Source organism: Phascolarctos cinereus, unplaced genomic scaffold (genome assembly GCF_003287225.1).
Source record: "Phascolarctos cinereus isolate Bilbo 61053 unplaced genomic scaffold, phaCin_HiC Scaffold_9;HRSCAF=440, whole genome shotgun sequence".
NCBI lineage: Eukaryota > Metazoa > Chordata > Mammalia > Diprotodontia > Phascolarctidae > Phascolarctos > Phascolarctos cinereus.
The window spans coordinates 100783796-100806590 of NW_027556402.1; positions in this window are offsets into that span (position 1 = coordinate 100783796).

The window sequence follows — 22795 nt, forward strand, 5'->3', positions numbered from 1 at the left end:
GGAAAGGCAGACCCCAGAATAGGGTGATAGAGCAAGGTCATGAACTGATCAGTGAGAAAGGAATGGGCCACCTCTCTCCCAACACAACTGTACCTATAGTTGAACTATTTTTTCTCAGCCTACTTGTGCCCCCCCCTTTCCCTACTCCCCTCAACACTATGTTATGGTTCATTCTTTCAGCTCCAGTTACTGGATCCAGATTCTACACTACATACCTCCCCCCTCCACTTTTTTTTTTTTTAACAGCCAGGCAGCACAGGGGATATATTGGGCTTGGAATGTGGATTTCAAATTGTGCCTAAGATGCTTCCCAACTGCATTGCACTGGGCAAGTCTTAGTATCTCAGTTTCAGTTTCCTCATCTGTAAAACAGGGATGATAAAAACACCTACTTCATTGGGTTGTGAGAATGAAGAGGCAACACATATAATAAAGTGCTTTGCAAACCTTAAAGAGCTATGCAAATGTTCATTTTTATTATTATTGCATCTAAATGCACAATCATATTAGAATAACCAGAAATGTAGGAGCTCTCATATAAGATGCTAGCTCATGACTAGACCTCTGGCTGCTAAAAACCAGAGCAATAATTGCCCAGGGAATATGACTTCCCTGGGAGCAATTTCTGCTTCCACCCCTCTTGTTTCCCTGCTCTGTTTACTTTCTTTACCAGTGATAAGATACATACTGTGTCTGAGTTTGGCAGAACTCAGAGCATCCTCTGGCAGCAGAGCCTTACTGTGAGGCCCATTACAGAGCAGCCTGGCTTTGGCTCCAATCAAGAAGCAACATAACACACTCCTATGTATCATCTCCCTGTCAACTTCATAGCTGCTGCCATATCTGTGGGAGGAACTTTCTTAAACGATATGAACGTTATGGTAGAGAAGCACTTCTTAGGGAAATGACTACCTGAATTAATAAACCTGAGTGAAAATAAGTTTAAAACAAACATTCCCTATTTTAAAAATGGGGAAAACATGAATGCAGCACAGGCTCTGTGCTAAGCTCTTTACAAATACGATCTCATTTGATTCTCAGAACAACGGAGGGAGGTAGGTGCTGTTATCCTCCCCATTTTACAGTTGAGGAAGATGGTGACAGGGTCATAGAAGCAGTAAGCATCTGAGGGCGGAGTGGAGCTCAGGTCTTCCTGTCTCCAGACCTGGTACTCTATTCACTGTGCCACCAAATGGCTCTAAGAATAAAAGGGAAAAATAAAAAGGAAAAATAACCAAAATGCAGTGACACGTTTGCAACAGACCCTAAGCTCTTTAAGGGAAAGCACTCTTTTGCCTTTGTATCCCCAGAACCTCTCAGTAGCACCTGACACACAATACGTGCTTAATAACATTTGTTGGATGGAATACCAAACACCTAATGGGTGCAGAACATTGTGCTTGGAGATAGACAATAAAGGAACAAAAAACAGAAGCTTTGCTTTCCATGGGGGAGCTCAAACAGAAATGCATATGTCATGTAAGCAATAAAACACGTGCTGTTGTTCAGTCGCTTTCAGTTGTGTCTCATTCTTTGTGACCCCATTTGGGGTTTTCTTGGCAAAAATATTGGAGTGGCTTGCCATTTCCCTCTCCAGCTCACTTTGCAGATGAGGAACTGAGGGACATAGGGTTAAGTGACTCGCCCAGGGTCACACAGCTAATAAGTGTCTGAGACTGGATTTTACCAGCCTCAGAAGGATGAGTCTTCCTGACTCCAGGCCTGGCACTCTATCCACAGTGCCATATAGTCAACAACAAGAGCAACAACAACAGTATTGGCTGTGTAGTTAAAAGATCTGAGTTCAAATCTCAATCTCTGTCATTGTTTCTCCATGTTGTTCCTTATTACCTTTGATAAGCTGCTAGGGATGGGAGGTAGGAAACAATTTTCACTTTAACATCTGCCCATGTCAAGATGAATACTAGGTACAATTTGATGAAAATTCCACATTTCTAAAAATGAAAATAAATTTTCAACATCTCCTGTACTTATCATAAATAGTATGCACCTCCCACTTAGCCATCCCCTGTCAACACATCATTAGTTTTTGTATCTAGAGCCTGAAACCCTAGAATAAACCCTGTTTATTGTGAGCCATTTACCTGAAATATATTCTGTTTCCACATGAGCTCTGCAGATTACAACTATCCTCAGAAGAGTAGGTAGAGAACATGTCACTATATTATACACTGTATTATATATTACATTTTATTAAAATATGTTAATATATTAATATATTATAAATTATCCTAAAAATACATCATTCTAATCTAGGCCATGTACAACATATTGATCACAATATAAATATGAACTTTCTTTCTAAGGGATAAAAATAGAAACATCCTGGGATCAACCTATTAAAAGGAATTCGGACCCAAAGACATCCCTGTATAAAATGTTTCTTCACCTACCATTTCCAAACTAATTCCATAACCCTACCTCTCCTAACACATTAAAGGCTAATTTTGAATTCGTTTTATGAATTCAAAGAACGTGGGGAACCATTGCAAGCTTTCTGGCTACCATCAATGGTTTAAGAAGGGGAAGGGACATTATTATTAGGAATGCTAATTTTGCTGTGAAATTATTTGGGACAATGAAGTGCAGACTGACCCTGACAGAATAGGTCCAAATAAGAAATAGGTGCAAATATGCACCTACAAAAGGTCAGGAAAGGTTTAAAATAGCACTTGACATTTTCCAGTTTAGTGTACCGAATGTTAAGACACACTACGAATTCATAAACATGGAGAAAACAATTTAGATCTCTCTTCACTGCACAACAGACTAGGAAAGGAAGTACAAAACCCAATACTGTGATTCGAGAATAATAATCATTCAAGAGAAGCCCAGCTAAAATCACAGCCAGTCAATCATGCCTGTAATCCAGAAGCCAAAGAAACCTGCCTAAGCAGTTCCTTATAAACCTCAAAGAAGGCTGAGGAGAGAATAATAATTACATAAGGCCAATCAAAAAAATATCCAAAAAATAGATATATTTACTTTTTTTGAGGAGAGAAAAGGAATCCTTTGCAAAATGTCCTCACTTTGAGAGATCTTGTCAACCTTAACAACTTTATGCTAGTCTCATGGATTGTAAATTATTTGGGATTCTGAATGCCAATTTGTTTTCCTTTGTTTTAAATCCCAGAGTACTGAATGTATCAGGCGAAAGCAAAAGTAACATTGGGCAATTGTATGATTAGTGAACATAGGTAAACTAATTCAGTCAATAGAGCGAATTATCTTAAAGCCCTATCTTCATTGGCCAAATTAACTGCTTAATTTGGGGAAATTGTGCCTTCATCAATATCAAATGGTGTCATGCGAAGTCAGAAAACTGGGTTCACTACCTAGTTTCACCATTTAGCGGTGCCTAGGACCTTGCTTAACCAAAACCATTTTTGAGTCTTAATTTCCTCACTGTAAACTAGGGCTAACAATTCTTTGCCTATGTTGCAGGGTTGTGACAAAACAGCTGCTTTGTGAGTTTTTGAGTACTATATAAATACGAGCTAATATCATTGTGCTTAGATAGAATAATGTCATTTTCAGTGAATGATGGCTAGCTTTTCATAATACTGAATGAATTAGTGGATTTTCATAATTACCTCTGGAAAGAAGAATTCCTTTTTGTTGTTGTTGCTCCTGACCTATCTGAATCATTGGTCCATATAGATTAGAGGTGTTGCATAGCTCCCCAAACTCACTACTGTTTTGTACTTCTAGCCTTGGGCAATAGATGCAGATTGAATATTTTATTTGTCCACCAAAATAGCCACACACACACACACACACACACACACACAGAGAAAAAGAGAGAGAGCCATCCCATGTAAAATCATGTGTACCTTAAATACTCAAGTGGTCTATGATCTCAATGATATAGATATTTCCCTCAATGATTCAGGTTATCATTCATCCATGCCTGCCTATGCTCTGCTACTTTTGTTCATATCTGCCTATAATTTTGCCGCAATGGATCTATCATCGTTCTGGGCTTCTTCCTCAATTTCTCCTGACATCATGGAGATAGCAGTGAAGCACAATGAAGCTGTCCATTGGTTGTCTCTCATTTTCATCATATCAGCAAACCATTTTATTTTTTACTCATAGATTTATTTGATAATATCCTTTACTTTTAAAAACAAATGTCTTGTTCATAATGTGTTACAGTCTAACTCACACCCATCAGGTGCCTTTTCTTTGCCCTCTGAGTGACTGATAGTCATTTTTCTTTTCTTTCAGAGACTAATAGTGTTCCATGACTCAAGTGTTAAAATGTAAAATACACCCTATTTATTTTTATTTTTTTAGGCAATTGGGGTTAAGTGACTTGCCTAAGGTCACACAGCTAGTAAGTGTCAAGTGTTTGGTCTGAGGTCGGATTTGAACTCAGGTCCTCCTGACTTCAGAGCCTATGCTGTATCCACTGTGCCACCTAGCTGCCCCCAAAATATGCCCTTTTAGACAGTTCTTCAATGAGTAAATTTGACTAATTACTAGGGATAAGAGGTGAGGGGAGAGAATGAGAATATATTGATTTTGCTCATCCAGTCATAAATGTATTAATAGAATTATTGATTCAGAGCTATCAGGAACCTTATATGTGCTCTAAATCAATTCCCTAATTTTACACATGAGAAAACTGAGGGTGAAAGAGATCAAATGACTTGCTCAAGGTTGCAAAGAGAATGGCAGAATAAAGATTGGAGTTCAGGGTCTTTCAAATATATATTCAGTATTGTTTCCACAGTATCACAATCTTTTATAGATTGTGAAAACATATATTCTAAAGGATCAACCTTCAGGGAGAAGGAAACCAAGCATGTGCCAATGACTTAATATGCAAGGAAATTGTTGGAACTCTTTGGAAATGAAAGAAATGTGACCAACGATGAGTAGCACCAGGAAGCATAGATAAGCTTTGCCAAGAAATAAAGAGGCAGAAGAGGATTATAATAGAAATAGGTTGAGAATTAAAGACAAAGTTAATCTGGGCTGTGAAACCTTGTAATGAACAGCATGAGGACCCAGATTCAGAAGGTCCTGGTAAAGCTCTAGGCTGAAGAAGCCTGATTTCAGTACTAGTGTAGGGGGAATTAGCAATTCACCATCAAAAATGAAACCAGCTAAGAAAATCTTGCTATTCAAATTTGTTTCAAGTAGATCAGCTAAAACAGAAGGAAAAAAAAACATTTGTGGGAGGAAGGGGAAGTGAGGGGATGAAGGAAGAAAAGAGAGAGAGAGAGAGAGAGAAAGAAAGAAAGAAAGAAAGAAGAAAGAAAGAAAGAAAGAAAGAAAGAAGCCATATATATGAAGCATAGACAGAGAAGGATCTTTTAAAAAAATACAATGAAACATACATTCATCTATAAACATAAGCTAGCACCATGTGCAATGAGGAAATACTAGATGATTTTCAATAAATACAAGAGAAAGCAAGGATTCCTCACTGACATATTTCTAAAAATGCTATCAATAACAATAAATCAAGAAAAATAAGTTAAAAGTATAATGATAGAATAAGAAGAAACAAAACTATACTTATTTGCTGGAGACATTATGGTTTACGTGGAAAACCACGGGCAATCAGCAAAGAAACTAAGTGAGACAATGACTTCAGCAAACAAAATAAGGCCACAAAATAATTAGCATTTTGGTATAATAATACAAAAAAATCCAGGAAAAAAATAGAAATATGTCACATTCAAAACATCTTGAAATATGCAACTAAGAGACAAGCTACCAAAGTACCCTGAACACCTGTACATAGAAAATTATAAAATTCTCCTTAAAGAAAGAAAGAATTAGAAAAATATTTCATACTTGTACCTAAGCCCTAACACTATAATAAAATTGACAGTACTACTGAAATCAAATTACAGATTTAGCACTATACTAATCAAACTGCCAAGAGAACAAAATTAGTGTGTAGAAACAAATACAAGATCTAGAATGTCAAGGGAAATAATGAAAAAGTAGAAATAAATTGAGAATAGAACTTCCAGACCTCAAAGTCTATTAAAAAAGAAGTAATCTTCTAAAATTATTTAGTACTGGCTAAAAAAGTAGGTCAATGGAAAGGAAGGTTGAGAAATAATTGAAATCAATAAACCAATATTCAATAAACTCCAAAATATAAAATACCTAAAAAATAACTCTCTATTTGAAAAAATATGCTGAATAAAATGGAAAATACTCTGGCAGAAATTGAGTTAAGAGCAACAACTTATGCCACATATCATAATAATCTAATATTAAATACATAAACTGAATACTAAAGCTCATTCCATAAACAGAAAAGAATTAGACCAACTACCTATCACAGCTATGGCTAGAGGATGAATCCTTAACCAAACTAGCAAGAGATAGAGACAATTATGAGCCATAACCATAAAATGATTTTGATTGTATAAAACTTAAAAGTTTTTGCATAAACAAAATTAACGCAACTAGGAAAAGGAGGGAAGTGATCTGCTGGGTGGGGGAGCTTTATATCAAATATCTCTGATTGCCTCACCAAAAAAAAAAATCACAACTAATGCTACATAAAATAATAATCAGGTTGTGAACAAGGAGAGAAACCAGACGAAAGCAATCCCAATGTTTTACTTAGCAAATTGACAAAGATGGCAAAAGATGGGGATAATAAATTTTGGAGTGTTGTAGAAAGTCAGGAGCAATAATCCTTGTGAGTTATGAGTTATACGAACCATTCTGAAGAGTAATTTGGAATTCTGTTAAGAAAATATGTAAAATATTCATATGCTTTGACCCTGAGTGAAGTGGAATACTTCTAAAAAATGTAATCCAAGATCTGAGACAACTATTCCAACTCCCTGTTTCTCTATTGAATTGGGTCCCCAGGGCTTGGCTACTCTATACATTCTCTCACTTCTAGGCATATACCTCAAGGACTATGAGTGACAAAAATACAGGTTCCATAATTACCAACATATTGAGAGGAGCATGTTTTGTAGTAGCAAAAAACAAAACAAAAATGTTCATTGACTGGGAAATGTCTAAACAAGAGGTAGTACATAAATGTAACGTATCAAAGCATTCTAAGAAATGATGGATATGATGGATACAGAGCACAGAAAGACGTGAAAAATGAAGAAAGCAGGACCAAGAAAACAATATAAACAATGACTACACCAATGTAAATGAAAAGATCATAAAATAATTGAAACTAAATGCTGAAAATTGACTTTCAAATATGAGATACGGGAAGGCATTTCCCTACACTGCTTTACAAAGGTGGTGTTCTATAAATGTGCAACATTATATATAATGTCAAATTTTGAAGGGGGCGATATGTTGGTTAGTCTGGCTGAATTGTTTTTTCCTCCTTTGTGATTCTTTGTTATAAAGATTGTTTACTGAAAGTAGTAGGGGAAAGAGTATAGGATGGTAGATTTAGAGTTGAAAGGGACTTTCAAGGCCACCGAGTTCAGTTCCCTCATGTGATACATGAGAAAACTGGATCTGAGAAGTTAGATGGCTTGCTCATACAGTAGGTATCAGAGGCAGAAAGTTAACTGAGATCTTTATGACTCCAAGCCCAACACTCTATCCTCTGCACCATTTAAGTAATGTAAAAAGTAAATCTCTGAGGCAGCTCCCAGTTGTTAATGAGTTGGGTCCCCTGGGCTTGGCTCTACTATAGAGAGCTTGAGAAATCTAACCTAAAGGATTGGGGTTTATATTTCTAATGCCATAACCCCTACCTCTGTACTCACCATCATATTTGTGAACTGATTATCAGTTAGTCACTCAGTTAGGGTTGTTCACCATACTAGTGTAGTAAGAACAATTGTTGCAAAATGTCCTTCTCCTCTTTCTTCCCCTCAGATTCTGTGACACACTCTTCCACCAGTACAAAAAGGGGAATGTGGGTGGGCTCAGGCTTAGAGAGTATGTCTGGCAAAGAGATAACTCCTATCTCCTGGTTCCTAAAAGCCCTCGAAGTCTTTTTTTCCTCTTATTGAAAAGTGGCTCTTAGGCATGGTGTAGCTTCTTTGTTCCTTGTAGAGTTACTGTTCTGTGCCTGGCTTATCCTTGGCACCAACGTAGACACTGCTACTACCTGTTCAGGGATTGCTAGGACACTGATGGGAAATCTCTAGGAAATCTGAAGTTCCTCTATCCAAGCAAGGGCTTCATCAAGGGATGGATGGAAGGAGACTAAGACTGAGTCCAAAGTATCTCCTTCTCTTTCTGCCTCCTCCCAACAAGAAAATCTTCCTCAGGGGGATGTATCCTCCTCATTTACCACTCACTATAATTACTCTTTTATTTTTGTCCTGGTGTGTTATACTATAGGAAATCTCATCAGGAGTGACCATATTTCTTCAGTCAATCTGAATACTCTTCCTAAGCAATGCCACTCTATCTCACCTAATGACTCATCAGAGATGCCTGTATTGATCAAGACCTTTTCATAATTATTTAGAATGCCATTATTGATTTGATTCACTGGGGAAGAATTCCCAACCAGCCAACGTGCCAGAGCGAATCATTTTATCACTTCCTTAGGTGGAGTGGAATAATTTAAATGGTCCTTCACAGGGGTTAGATTCAAGTGCTTCACATGGCAAAAATATCAATAAATTTATCTTCAAAAAATGTCAATAAAATTTTAATTTTAAAAAGAAACATCAAAGAGAATAATGTCCTTTTTTATCAGAAAGCAAAAGAAAGGAAAGAAAACCCCTGACCTTCTTCTGCAGGAACTCTGGGTGGTAAAAAACTCAAGAAATCTAGAAGGGAAAAAAATACTTTATGGATGGCACTTGTCAGCTGCATCTTAGGCTGGATAGGACAAAAGTGCAGTGTTATCTTAAGATGGGGGAGCAGTGGGGAGTCACAATGGCGCCCCCAAGTCTCTGGACTCAAGCCACATGGCACCACAACTTGGTTTCTTATACTCTACAAGTTCTCAATCTGCAGGATTCTTGGACTTCTTCCTGGCTCAAATTGCCCAAACATTCAAAGAGAACTTCAGAGGGGCCTCCAATTCACTGTAAATAATTTAGATCCTGAATGAACTAAGTTTACTTACTACATCAACAAGAATATTAGCCCATTTGCTGTTGGTCCTAAAATGATTCAAATTATGCCCAGTATGAAATACAGAAGTAAACTCCTCGTAAGTGTAGACAAAGAATAATTTACCACCTTCCAGTGAAAATTTAGTAAGCATGGAAGTGTATTTAATTTTCTCTGAGTTAACTGTCAAACAAACATGTCAGCCCAAAGCTGAAATGGTGCTGCTGTTCAAAATCAAAACAAAAGTTTATTTAAAAATGAGAGTTTCTACAAGCTCTGCTTTCCACAAATCTACACTAATTAAAAGACTCCCTTCACTCTTTATTTCAAATGTTTCCAACATGGAGGAGAAAGAAGAGACATTTAAAAAGAAAAAGAAAACCTTTATTGCCAATCTTAACATTTTGCTAAGGAGAAATTGACAGAAAATACTTGAAAAATCTCATAAAGATTTAAATAAATTGTATTTATTATTTTAAACTGTATTCTCTTGGGAGAATGAGAAAATTCATAGATTTGTGATCAATAATCATAACTAACTTTTGTATGTAGTTTTCTAAGTTTTGCAAATCCCATTAAATATTAGTTCTATTTTGAGTCCTACGAGAAAAATAATCCAAGGAATATCATCACCATTTTACAGATTAAAAAATAATTGAGACCTAGAGAGGTTAGGTGACTTAGCCATAGTCCCACAACTTAATCAGTATCAGAGGTAGAATTTCTGCTCTGCTCTCCTCAGGTTATCCAATCCAGTATTTATCCCATGCCTTCCCTAATGATGGGTGCCCTAGGCGGACTCATGAATCAGATTTTAGCTGAGAGCCAGGGAAGCCAGAAGACAAAGATGAGAGGGGACAGTCTTTGGAAATGCAAAGAGTTGGGAGAAGGAGGGTCACATATGAGAAATGATAAGGACACCAGAGCTGAGTATGTGGAGGTGAGTAAGGTATAAGGAGATTGAAAAGGTAGGAAGGGGCTAGGTTATGAAAGGATATAAAAGCCACACAGAGATTGTACATTTGATCCTGGAGCCCCCAGAGTTTGTTGAATGGGAGGGTGGCGTCATCAGACCTGTGCTTTAGGAAGATCACTTTAATAGCTGAGTTGAGGATGGACTGCAATGGGGAGAAAGTTAAGGCAGAGAAACCAACCCAAAGGTAATGGCAATAGTCCAGGTATGTCATAACGAGGGCCTGCACCAACATGGTGGCAGTGTCAGAAGAAAGTGGTGCACGTGAGGAAGAAGTTGAAAAGGTAGAATTGCCACGTGAAGCACTTGAATCTAACCCCCGGGAAGGACCATTTCTACTAGGATTGTCTCTTTGTTCTGAGGACAAAGCTTTTAAGGTGGTACTTTGTAAACATAGAAAGGATTTAAGGAGATGTGAGGTTCTTCCAGACATTGCAGAAAGACAGAGAACATCTGTTGGGGCACAACTGTGCCACCTACTACCAACCCTAGAGAAATGAATTTGGGAAAAAAATACCTGGAAATGAGTCACCAGATACCTCACAGAAGAGGGGTGGGAATGAAACTTGGGACTCTCCTGCAGAGAGAAGGAATCTTGTGAAGATGATGCGGATTGCATGCTTGGAAATAGGTTGACATCTGAAGAAGGTATGGTAGAAGGTATACATTATCTGACTAGTAAGGATTCACTGGTAAGGACTCCTGGATAGGACATGCCAACTAGCTCCATGTACAGTATAATTTTATCATAACCCTATCTTCAAGTTATTGTGGCAACAAATACTTCCTAAAATACAAGTACAAGACTTTTTGTTCATAGCATGTAGCACTAGGATTGTCTCTTGGTTCTCAGGACAAAGCTCTTCTATCTCTCCTTCAACAATGCAACTTAATAATCTAGGCCACTGTGCTAGACTTGGAATCAGGAAGACTTCAGTTCAAATCCTGCCTCAGATACTTATTAGCTGTGTGATCCTGGGAAAGTCACTCAAGTGCTATCTGCCATTGTTTACTGATTTATAAAATGTGGCATCTATCTCACAGAGTTGTTATGAGGATAAAATGAGATTACATTTAAAAAATACTTTGCAAATCTTAAAGGACTGTATAAATCTAGTAATGATGATGGTGATGGTGGTGGTGAAGGGGTCTCACTTGCCTCAAGCCTCTTTTCTCTCACTCTTGGTTCACGAGAATCAGTAAGATTAGTAAACTTTGAATTTGGAATAGCTAAGTTCAAATCTCACCTCAGATAATATATATTTATATACATACATATACATGCATACATACATACATACATAATATATGTGTGTATACGTGTGTGTGTATATATGTATGTATTAACTCCATTGTAGTGATTCTAATGCCAGTATGCTCTTAGTTCGGATTCAATCTTGGGAAAAATGAAGCACATGAAAGTTGTAGAACAGTTAACAAAAGGTTGACCCTTCAACAATAGTGACCCAGTGATACTAACCTTTTCCAGATTCCTCTCCCCCTTACTCCATGTGGAAACATATGGTCATCAGGGCTGGATACTATGAAAGCCATGGTGATTCCTGTGGGCTTAGAAATCTGACCTCCCCATGGCTGTGACTTTCTATGCCTTTAGGTAACCAGGAAGCTGTGCTGGGGAAGCCAGGGCCAATCAGAGTCTGTAGGGCTTTGTCTCCTCTTACAGAAAGCTAATTCCTGTCAAAGGACTGAAGGAGGAGGACCCTGGGCCTAGTCCATGCTGGGGTGAGGGGGAGAAGCTACATTGGGATAAAGTTAACAAATATTAGTCCTATCATCCCATTTTACCCTGGGCAAGTCACTTAATCTCTGTCAGCCTCAATTTCCTCCTTAATAAAAATGAGGTTAAGACTGGTCCTTACTTTGAAAGGTCATTGTGAAACTCAATGACATAAAGTATATAAGTGTTGTAAACCTTGCGTAAATAATTGTCTGCTCTTATCATTACATGGATGATACTTTGTGTGACCTAGGGTAAGTCACTTAGCCCTCTCATGGCGGGTTTCGTATCTTTAAATTAAGAGATTGTACTGATGACCTCTTAGACCCCATTCAGCCCTAAATCCCTGTGCCTATATAAAATCCCCTGCAAGCCTTAAAGTGCTTTATAAATGTCAGTACTTATCATTACATGGATACCGCCTAAGCGACGTTGGGCAAAAAAGGCTTCACCTTCTTCAGCCTTGTTTCAACACCTCTAAAAATAAGTGAATTAAGAACGCCTCTGACATTCCTTTCAGCACTGAATTTATGATCCCATGGAAAATACAAGCAGATATCTAGTACATAAATTGTTACTTTCTCCTTAAATTGTTCATCAAACTGATTTCTGTTCCATGGTGCAGACACTATAGGGTTATTGATCTCTGAGGTAATTTAATCAATTCAAAAACATTTATTATGTGCCTGCTGTCACAGAGATAGAGACTAGATTTGTGATTTCACTGAAACAGGGAGGACACTCCCTCTACCCCCATAACTCATGGTCTTAGAGAATTGACTAGAGTACTGAGAACTTAAGTGATTTACCCAGGTTTATACAGCCCATCTTGGGACTTGAACATAGGTCTTCCTGGCTCAGAGGCAAGCTCTGTGTCTACTATGATTCGAATCCCCTCTGGGTACTGGAAATACAAACAAAAATAAATCCTTGTTCTCAAGTAAGTTATATTCTGCTTTAGGCTGTTTAAAACAAACAGATTTCCTCAGTTAGGCCCAGTTCTTTCCTTGAGGCTGGTTCTGCAGCATATAAACATATATCCCCTCCTTGCATCTTCCTATAATTCTAATCAAACGAAGATGCTGATTCTGATCTGAACAAAGACACTGACTGATGATTTTCAGGCTCCTACATCCAATGGTGATAACTTGCCTTCTGGCAGATAACTCTATCTTTTGCTAGCATGGGATCATAATGACAATAATTATTCTGTAGAGTAGAATGACTTTGTCCATTTCACAAATGGACAAGACAGTTTGCTTGAAACATCGACCCATCCCTCTTGCTTCTCTCCTTCCCCCTTGCAAATATTTCTCTTTCCTTTCTCTCTGCTTCTTTTGCAGCTAATAATGTAATGGATAGAATTCTTGGCCTGGAGTCAGGAAGACCTGAGTTCAAATCTGGCCTCAGATACTAACTGTAAGACCCTGGGCTAATCACTTAGTCTCTATTCACCTCAGTTTCCTCAAGTCTAAAATGGGGATCATAATAGCCTCTACCTCCCAGGATTATTGTGAGGATCAAATGAGATAATACTTGTAAAAAAGCACTCAGCATGGTGTGTGGCACATAGGAGGCACTACAGAAATGCTTGTTTCCTCCCCCCACACACACACATGCACACACACACACACACACACACACACACACACACACACACTTTTCTCCCTATACAGATAATCCCCAACTAGGCAATTTCTCACCTTGCTCTGCCCTCACTTTGTTCATATTCCAAAGTGGAAAAATCTTCTTGCTTTCTGATGAAGCGCTTAGCTCAAATAGACAGAAGGCGAATCAACAAGCCCACGACCACTCAGCCACACTCCCACACACTAGCTCTCAGCACATTGCCTAGCACATAACGGTCACTTTAATGTTTATTGACTGCCTGGCATACCTGTCCCCAAACCCATGGGAGTCAGGCTCCTGCCCTACCAAAAATAATAATAGCTGATAGCTAACATTTATGTAGCACTTACTATATGCTGGGCTGCTGTGTTAAGTGCTTTACAATTAAATAATAATCCTTAGATAATTAAATAACAATAATTTATAGTTATCCAACCCTTTTAATTTTTTCAATTTTTTTTAAATGTACTTAAAACTGCACTGTGATTTTTGGGATGTACTGTAGGACTTCACTGGGGCTGACTTCTTGGTTCTACACCATACAATTACTCTCAGTTCACCATACGCATCTGTTTAGCATCAACACCTACATTAGACACAGACTCCAGACTTATGCTTCTGTACAGAAACATTCCAGGGCTGTGCACATGGCCTGGCAACACAGGGCTCTTTCTCTCCTGTTCCCCCAGTGCTAATCCTTTCTTCCTTCCACGAGCAACTTCCATCCTTAGCTGGATGGCAGCTTTTACTAGTTTCTTCCTGCCATGGCCCGTCCTCATAGAACTAGTTTTCTGTTACTACGTTCAGAATTTGGGAGTGGGACACAGGCCTTTCCCTTATCTATTCCTTGTTCTGAAAGCAGCCCATACATTTGTTTAAAGCATTTAGCACAATGTCTGGTGCTTTATCAAATGTTTATTCCCTTTCTCCTTTTCCCTTCCCTTTAGGCTTCCTTTTTCTTTATTTTTAACTAGAAATTCCATAGGAAAATATGTGACTATTAAAATAGCAAACAATCATAGATTTACCTATGATTAAAACCATAGGTTTAAAAGTATTTCACCTATAGGTGAACTAGGCCTTATCTTTTGTTAGATAGAACTATGCCATGTTAGAACTGGAAGAGAAGTAGGATCGTAGTATTGAGAGCTAGAAGAAATTTAAAGATAATACAGTATGACCCCTTCATTTTATGGATGAGGAAAATAAAGAAGAAATTAAGCATTAAGTCTCTAAGATGTGACAGTCACTGTGCCAAGCACCTTACAAATATTGTCTCATTTGATCCTCACAACTACTATTCTATTATTATCATCCCTATTTTATGGTTGAGGAAACTGAGGCAAATAGAGGTTAAATGACCTGCTCAGGGTCACGCAGCTAAGAAGTGTCTGAGGCTGGATTTGAACTCAGGTCTTCCTGACCACTGCTTCAGCAGCTGTCTGGATTCACTGAGGGCAAAACTCCTTGCTCAAGATCAAACAGGTAAAGAAAAGCCAAAGAGAACAATGGAAAATTTCCTGGATTTGGAGTCAGGGAAAGTGGGTTTTACATCCAGTTCTGGCATTTACAAGATGAGTGACTTTGGTCACTTAACCTCAAGCAGTCTCCATTTAAAATATTCCATTTCCTAAGACTCAGTGTAATAAGACCATTTCTCCACTATTTTGGCCTTCCTCTATAAAAAGCACTCACTTTTAGACAGTAAATACATGGCTTTTCATGTGTTTGCTTTGATTTTTTTCCCCTCCCTCTCTTCATTTACCACCCTCCTGTGTTCCTTTTACCTTTTTTTTAAGTTTATCACCTATAACCTTCATTTTCCTCACCTCAATTTCCTGACTTCATCTGATATAACTTCACCTCTCCCTTCAATATCCTTGTTTTCCAGTTTTTCATTTCTTTCTCGTAATTTATCTTCAGTTACTTTCATCTACATATATATGGAACGGCTCTTTCCCATTCACAATTCCCTCTTTAGCTTTATCATTGCCTGACTTTTCTAAAAGAAATCCCCTCTGTCTTTTATTGGGTCCCTTCCTAGAATGACAGCTGAGGCTTTTCTTTATACTGCTTTCAAATCAGCTGTCTTGTTTGACGATAAAAAGACCTTCACTTTATGTGCTGCTTGGATTTTTTCTTGGACACTATAAAAGCTTAACTTTTTAAAAGTGTTTTTCCTGCTCTCTAAATTCTGTAGTTTATGGCTAGGTTTCATCTTTTTCTGCTTTGTCTTTGTTTGTTTCATTTAACTTCCCTTGAAAATTGTTGTTCTGATAACCACATTTTAAAAAATATATTTTAATAATATTTTTTTTTCCAATTACATGTAAAGATAATTTCCCACATTTACTTTTGTAAGATTTTGAGTTCCAAATTTTTCTCCCTTCCCTCCCCAAGATGGTAAGCCATCTGATATAGGTTATACCTGTAGAATCACGTAAAACACATTTCCGCATTAGTCATGTTGTAACCACAAACATTTGTTATTTCTTCTTTACCACCTTTTTCTTAAACAATTTAAACCCCTCTATGCTCACCTTAGCTTACTGCTTCCCTTTTTTTCCCTTTTTTTCTATGCTTAGTAACCTAAGACATGGCCCAACAACCCACACATCATAATGGAGCCTCTGCCAGATGCTGCCCCAACCCTTTCAAGCTTTATCTCACATTACCAGTCCCCATGCCCTCAAGGCACCAACCAGGCTCTACCACTTTGTTACCGTTTACCCAGACTTGTCTTGAAGCCTCATACCTTAGAACCCTCAGCTTCCTTCAAAGGTCAGCTTGTGCCATCTTTTATAGGAAGTCTTTCCTGATCTCCTCCCCACCTTATTAATAGTTTTTCCTCCTTAAATGACCTAAAATTTACTTAAATTTGTATATTCTATTACCCTAGTAGATTATCCTTGAGAAAAGGATAATAAAAGGATTGTATCCCCAATACTGTAACAGTGCTTTGTACAAAGTAAATGCTTAATAAAAGCTAATTGAATTGAATTGAATTGAATAGCTTTTCCTCATACCTTAACTAAAGTGAATGAATCCCTTTTCTCCTCCCCATTGCCTTTTAAATTCATGCCCATTCTTCAATATCCAACTCATGACCTCCTCCTTTCAGGAAATCTTATTCTCTTCCCTGAGGACAGTCATTCTTGGAAGACATCTGGAGATGGCCAACCAGAGTGGTTGAAAGACCTTAAATTCATGACAAATGAGATTCAGTTGAAAGAACTGGAGATGTTTAGTGGGCAGATGAGAAGATCTAAGAGGCAATATTGAGGTCCCATCCAACTGTCCTTTCCCCTACTCCCCCAAAAAGCTTCTTCCTCAGATATCACATAACGCCTTGTTTTGTACTTTTCTAAAGAACTTCTTATGCCATAACTATCTGTGTTGGTGTCTCAGTCCCCTTTGCTCTACTAGACTGTAAATTCCGAGGACAGGGACTATGCCTAATCTAAAATTTGTCTGTCCCCTAGCACCATGATTTTCACCTAGTAGATGTTTAGTCATTTGTTTTTCTTTTATATAGGTTGCTAAGCACATTACCTTCAGGTTTACTACCTTTATGTGAGTTTGTAATACTTTTCTTATTATTTTACTTAAGCCAAGCCCTGTTCATTAAGTGGAAATAATGGACTTTTGGGGCCTATTATAAGAAGACCGCTTTTGTGTTAACCCAAAAGGCATGCTGTCCATTTGGTAATAGCTATCACACACATTTATTTTCATTTGCTGTTGATTTAGGAAGCACCAACTTGCTTAATAATTGTTCATTTGTATTGAAGGCAGAGTGATGTTATGCTGTCGGCTAAAGCCAGGTAAAAATTGAAAAGTTCAATCATTGATCTGGAAATGACTTCACAGGCCATCAAGTTCAACACCCTCATTTTACAGATGAGGAAGCTGAGGCTGAGATTTGCCTGGCTATTAGAATCAGAAGGAGAATTTGAACCCAGGTCTTCTGACTAAAGAGTCAGTGTTCTTCCCTTTGCGTCATACTGCCTTATGATCCAAAGGCTTTCTCTACACAATTCCAAAGCTATCTATCTGAAAATACACATATTTTAAAATGAATTATTTAGTCCTCACAATATTTCTCTAAGGCAATGAATCAAAAAAGCATGGATAAAACAGCTAATATGTGCAGGGCACTTAGCTCAGAGCTGGGGTTACAAAGAAACTCAAGAAACTTACTTTCTACTGGGGTGATACAATATGTAAACTGATATTGTGCGCATGCACGTGTGTGTGTGAGCATAGATGTGTACATGTACACACATATACTGTATAGATGTATGCTTATAAAATGTATGTGTGCACATGGAGATACACACATGTATATATATGTGCATGGATACATGTATACACATATGCCTATTTTTTGAAGAGGACAGAGTACACACTGGTGACTGAAGGGGTAGTAAGCTAAGGATACAGAAGATGGCTAATGAACTGACTGTTGAAGGAAACTAGGGACTCTACAAGGATGAGATTAAGAGGGAACACATGTCAGGCATGGAGGTCAACTTATTAAAAAATGTGGAGGGCAGAGGTAGAGAGCCAAGGTCAGGGAAAAGCAGAGAGGACAGTTTGACTGGCCCTAAGTGCATGTGGATAGGATTGATGTTTGTCCCAAATGTCTAACTAGACCATGTACTCAGAACTATCTTTCAGACAGTGATTGTATGTGTGTGTATGTGTACAGTTAGAGATATTTGTGTGTATTCATATATGTGTGCATATATAATATGCGTATACATATATTTGTGTGTACAGGTGTTTATATGAAATACTAATATTTACCTATGAATAATATATACATATTCACATATACATACACATATGTATATGTGTCTGTACATGTGTGGGTGTGTGTATGTGTGTATGTTCATTTATTTATTAATTTATTTAAAATGGCTAGTTGAGAGAGGGGACCATTACTATTCCTAGTGTTTTAGGAGTAACCCTTTATTTTATTGTTTATCTTCTTAAACACAAGCTCATATACATTCATGACACTTCCCCACAAAATCTGTGAGTAGACTCACTTTTTCAGCAAAAGCATTTATTTGCTTAAAGGGTACAACAGAAGAGTAGATACAAAGCATTTCCCCCACCCCCATCACCAGAACCCCACTTGTCCACCAGAAAGCCCAGAGTCTCAGAGTGAGCAACATTAGGTCCAAACCCAGAGCACGATGGTAGTGAGGCACAGAGTGGGGGTGCCACACAGATGCAGTACAGGATGTAGGGTCTCAATGTCTTTTCTTCCTCCAGAGGTCTCTACAAAGTTATACTATTTGTTACTCTCCTGTTCATGTGGACTCACTCTTTGTAGGACAAGGTCTCTCAGCTGGACAGGTCTATCTGCTGCTGGGCTGGGTTAATGTGTGCCAGTTGGGCTCCTCACCATGCTAGACAGGGTCAGGCAGGTCACTTGATAGTTGTACCAGCTTCTGATGGGCTAGGTTGCTGGTTGAGACACAGCAGGTCACTTTTCCACTGGGCAGTGGCTGTCAGATGAGATCAGGCACATTGGCCCTTCACCTGGGCTATGCGAGGGTGCCTCTCTTGGGGAAATGGTCAATCTATTATTCTTCTAAGCTCACACATTGATGGGCAACTATGATTTTTTTTTCTACCTTTGGCCCCTGGTTTGGGTTGTTTCTGAATTATACAACCTGTTCTCCTGCTTCCCCATTTTAGAAAGTACAAAGAAAAAACCACCCATGCAATATCCTACAAAATACTTTTTTCCCTGAGAGAAAGAAAAGAACTATTTCATTTAATACAATTTGCAGTGACACAGAGAAAGGTGACATCATTAACCCTTCCATTCAACAGAGCAAACAAAGTATGACATATTGGCTACTGGTTCTGATGCAGGTGCACAGAATAGATTTCTGCTGAAAGGTCTTTTGAATTTGAACAGTTCTGAAAGGAAGAGAAAAAAAAATCAATCAGCCTTTTGAGTTGGTGTCAACTGAAGACAACTAATCCATACCAAAAGACAAAAAAAAATGTAATTGCATTTCAAAAGTGATTTCAATCAATTAAAGTGAAAAGAAAATTAGTAGGCTACAAAGGGGCAGATAGAGAATAAATTAACTGAAAAATCTGTTTGCCTTTCTCTTCTTGGTTCATCTCTAGCCATCTCTTTACAGAATACTATCTATGTGGCCTCTCTTTTTTATTTATACACTTGGCCCTGCCAATGAAAACCCGAGTTTAATCATTGGATTCTTCATGCAGTCAATAGACTCTGCAGTTTCAACATTAATCAGCTCATTTACTCCAGGAGGCAATCAAAGGTAGATATAAGACTAGATATAAGATGTAACTAGGAGCCTCTTACCATGTCCTCTTCTTACTTTCACATCTCATTGTTCAGGTGTACTCATATGTTGCTCATGTAGGAGATAGGAGACCAACTTTCAGGCAAGCAAATGTCTCCCTCTATCTCAAAGAAGACCCTCTGATAAAAGATAACAAACCTCTCACGCTATCCTTCTAGACAAGATGGAGAAATGAAGGAAGATGAGAGGAAAGATTTTAAAAGGAAAGACTTGGAACTAATAAAATAGCCAACAAAACAAAAGAGTTTTTAGTGATAATGTCAAATTAGAGTGAGTTCTCTTTTTCAGTATCTCTAGGATTTATCCATGCTTGGTCCTGTACTCATTTTGACAATGATTTAGATGACAGTATAGTTCACATGCTTATCAAATTCACACAAAACTCAAAAGGATAGTTGAAGCTTGGATTATAGTATTGGTATGTAAAAAGAATCTTTATGGGCTAATATAATGGATAGAACAATAAGAAATGCAATAGATATAAGTTTAAAGTCTTATGTTTGGATTCAAAAAATTAACTTCACAGGAACAAGATGGGAGAAGCTTGACTAGATAACAATTTATGAGAAAAAAATCAGGGTATTTTAGTGAACTTATAATGGGGAAGTAGTGGTAAATCTTAAACAACTGGCTCCCCCTGCCCCCAAAGAAAATGCACAAACAATACACTTTTGAAAGTAATAAACATTATTATCATTTTCTCCATCACTTTCTTCAGTCCAGGCAATCAACAAAACGGTATTAGAGAGATCATTAGTAAACAGCCTGAGCTCTCTCCAGAACTCCAAATTTTGGATGATAGAAAGAACTATCCAATAAAGCCAGGAAGCTAGTTGATGATGACACTACATAGCGTTGTAAAGGCCCATTCACCCACTGGAAGATAATCTGATTCTGCTGTCCTGGTAGAGGGTTAAGCTTTTGAATTCAGTCAGTGCCATGCTGGGCATATGCCACAAACTCTGCAGAAACATCTTTTTATTACCATGGCAACAAATCTTCAATAATAATAATAATAATCAAGCATTTATTAAGTACTTACTGTGTGCCAGACACTATGGAGGATGCCCTCTAAAGAGTTTAAATTCTATTGATTTTGAAATTTCACAAAGCCTTGTTCTTGGAATTATTTATTTTAACAGGTACATAGGAGTATATTTAGGTGTTCTACATCAATGCTTCACCACGGCATAGAGGTCACCTTGAATTGTAAAATTCTGAGCCAACAAAATGAACCTTTTAGCAAGTTCTACCCAAAGTGGAAAGGCTATGAGTATAGCTATGGTGACAAATTATTCTCTGTTGTCCTATCCCGGGCTTGGTTAATTTCTGAGCGTGTCATCACAAAGACTGCCCTGAAGGTGTTGATTTTTTTTGGCTACCACAACTCAAAGTAACTCTACTAAGTCATAGAGAGATTGTAATATACACCAGTAAAGGTTACATGTAATGATAGAATCCCTGGTGCTTGAGGTGCTTCAGCACCACTAATTCATGGGGCAGCTAGGTGACATACTGGATAGAATTTTGGGTGGAGTCAGGAAGACCTGAGTTCAAATGTTACCTCAGACACATACTAGCTGTGTGACCCCTGAGCAAGTCACTTAACCCCTATTTGCCTTAGTTTCCTCATCTATAAAATGAGAATAATAATAATAATATCTAATAATAGTTGTTATGAGGATAAAATGATATAACTGAAAAGTATTTAGCACAATATCTGGCACATACTAAGCACTATATTAATGGTAACTATCATTAGCTATTCTCATTTCATGCACACACATACACACAAAGAAGAAGTTAGGCCAGTCATGTGGTGAGAGCAACAATGGATTGTTCGTGTCTTTTATTGACCATGTCAAGAGAAAAAAGCAAGTGAGGGAGGCTCCCAGAATATTGGGTAGATCATTTGTAGTGAATTTCTGTGATAAGGCCAAGAGACATTGGTGAAGATGATTTCTCCACCTAATGATATGATTGATCCACTTGAATAATTGCATCCTTCTTGTGTATAATACTACTTTCTAGCTTTGAGTTACATGTTTTTAATTAAAATGTTACCTTTTCACTAAGTGTTATATTCAAGGACATCTCCTACTAAAATGTCTGGTTTTGTTCCAAGGCAAGTGGAGAATTAGGCCTAGATGAGTGACCTTTAGATTCTTTTGCCTTCACATTAATGACAATGATGCCAAACTTGAATATTTTGTCAAAAAAAGTTATGCTGCCAGGCAACTATTTGCAGACTTCTCCTTTAGTGTATGTTAATCTAAATGCTTTTCTTCTCCAGTCCTTATAAAGTATACACTCCTAGAGAAAGAAGCACACTAAATTAATCAGTTGGACTGTAGCCACCCGGTTTCCATTTGCATCACCTCCCTCTGTCTCCTTTCACAACTCCCAGTCATGAGCTGACTCACTAAAGGTGTTGGTGATTTCATAGGGAGATACTGACCTAGAGAACTGGTTTCATGTAAACATGGAATAATCTGCCAGCTATAGGATTGCCAAATTATGCATTCCCTTACCCTTCTATTTATCAAACAAAAGATTTGCTAACAAAAATAAAATGTGAACTTTATTATTTCTACTGTGAAATTCCTACAGCGAAAATATGTAAATTAAATGCTTTGAAATGTGTCCTCTTCAAGAGTTCAACAATTCTACATACAGTATCTAATAAACTATAATTCATATCTTGGGTGGTCAAATGGGTCACAAAGAGTCAGAAAAGACTGAAAATGACTGAACAACAACACACATTTATACACAGTTGTGTCCGTACGAAGGGCATTTATCATTGATATGCATGCCCTCTCCCCTCAACTAGATCATGAATTCATTAAGCATTATGTGGCTGTTATTTTAAAAATTTTGAACTTAACACCAAATAAAATGGACATTTCTATTTTCATAGAGCAGAAAAAAGGCTGAAGCTGTAAATCTATTATGTACCACTTGCATATCTATATCTATCTATATCTATACATTTATATGTGTGTTTTTTCACAAGGTGAAGGAAGAAAATAACCA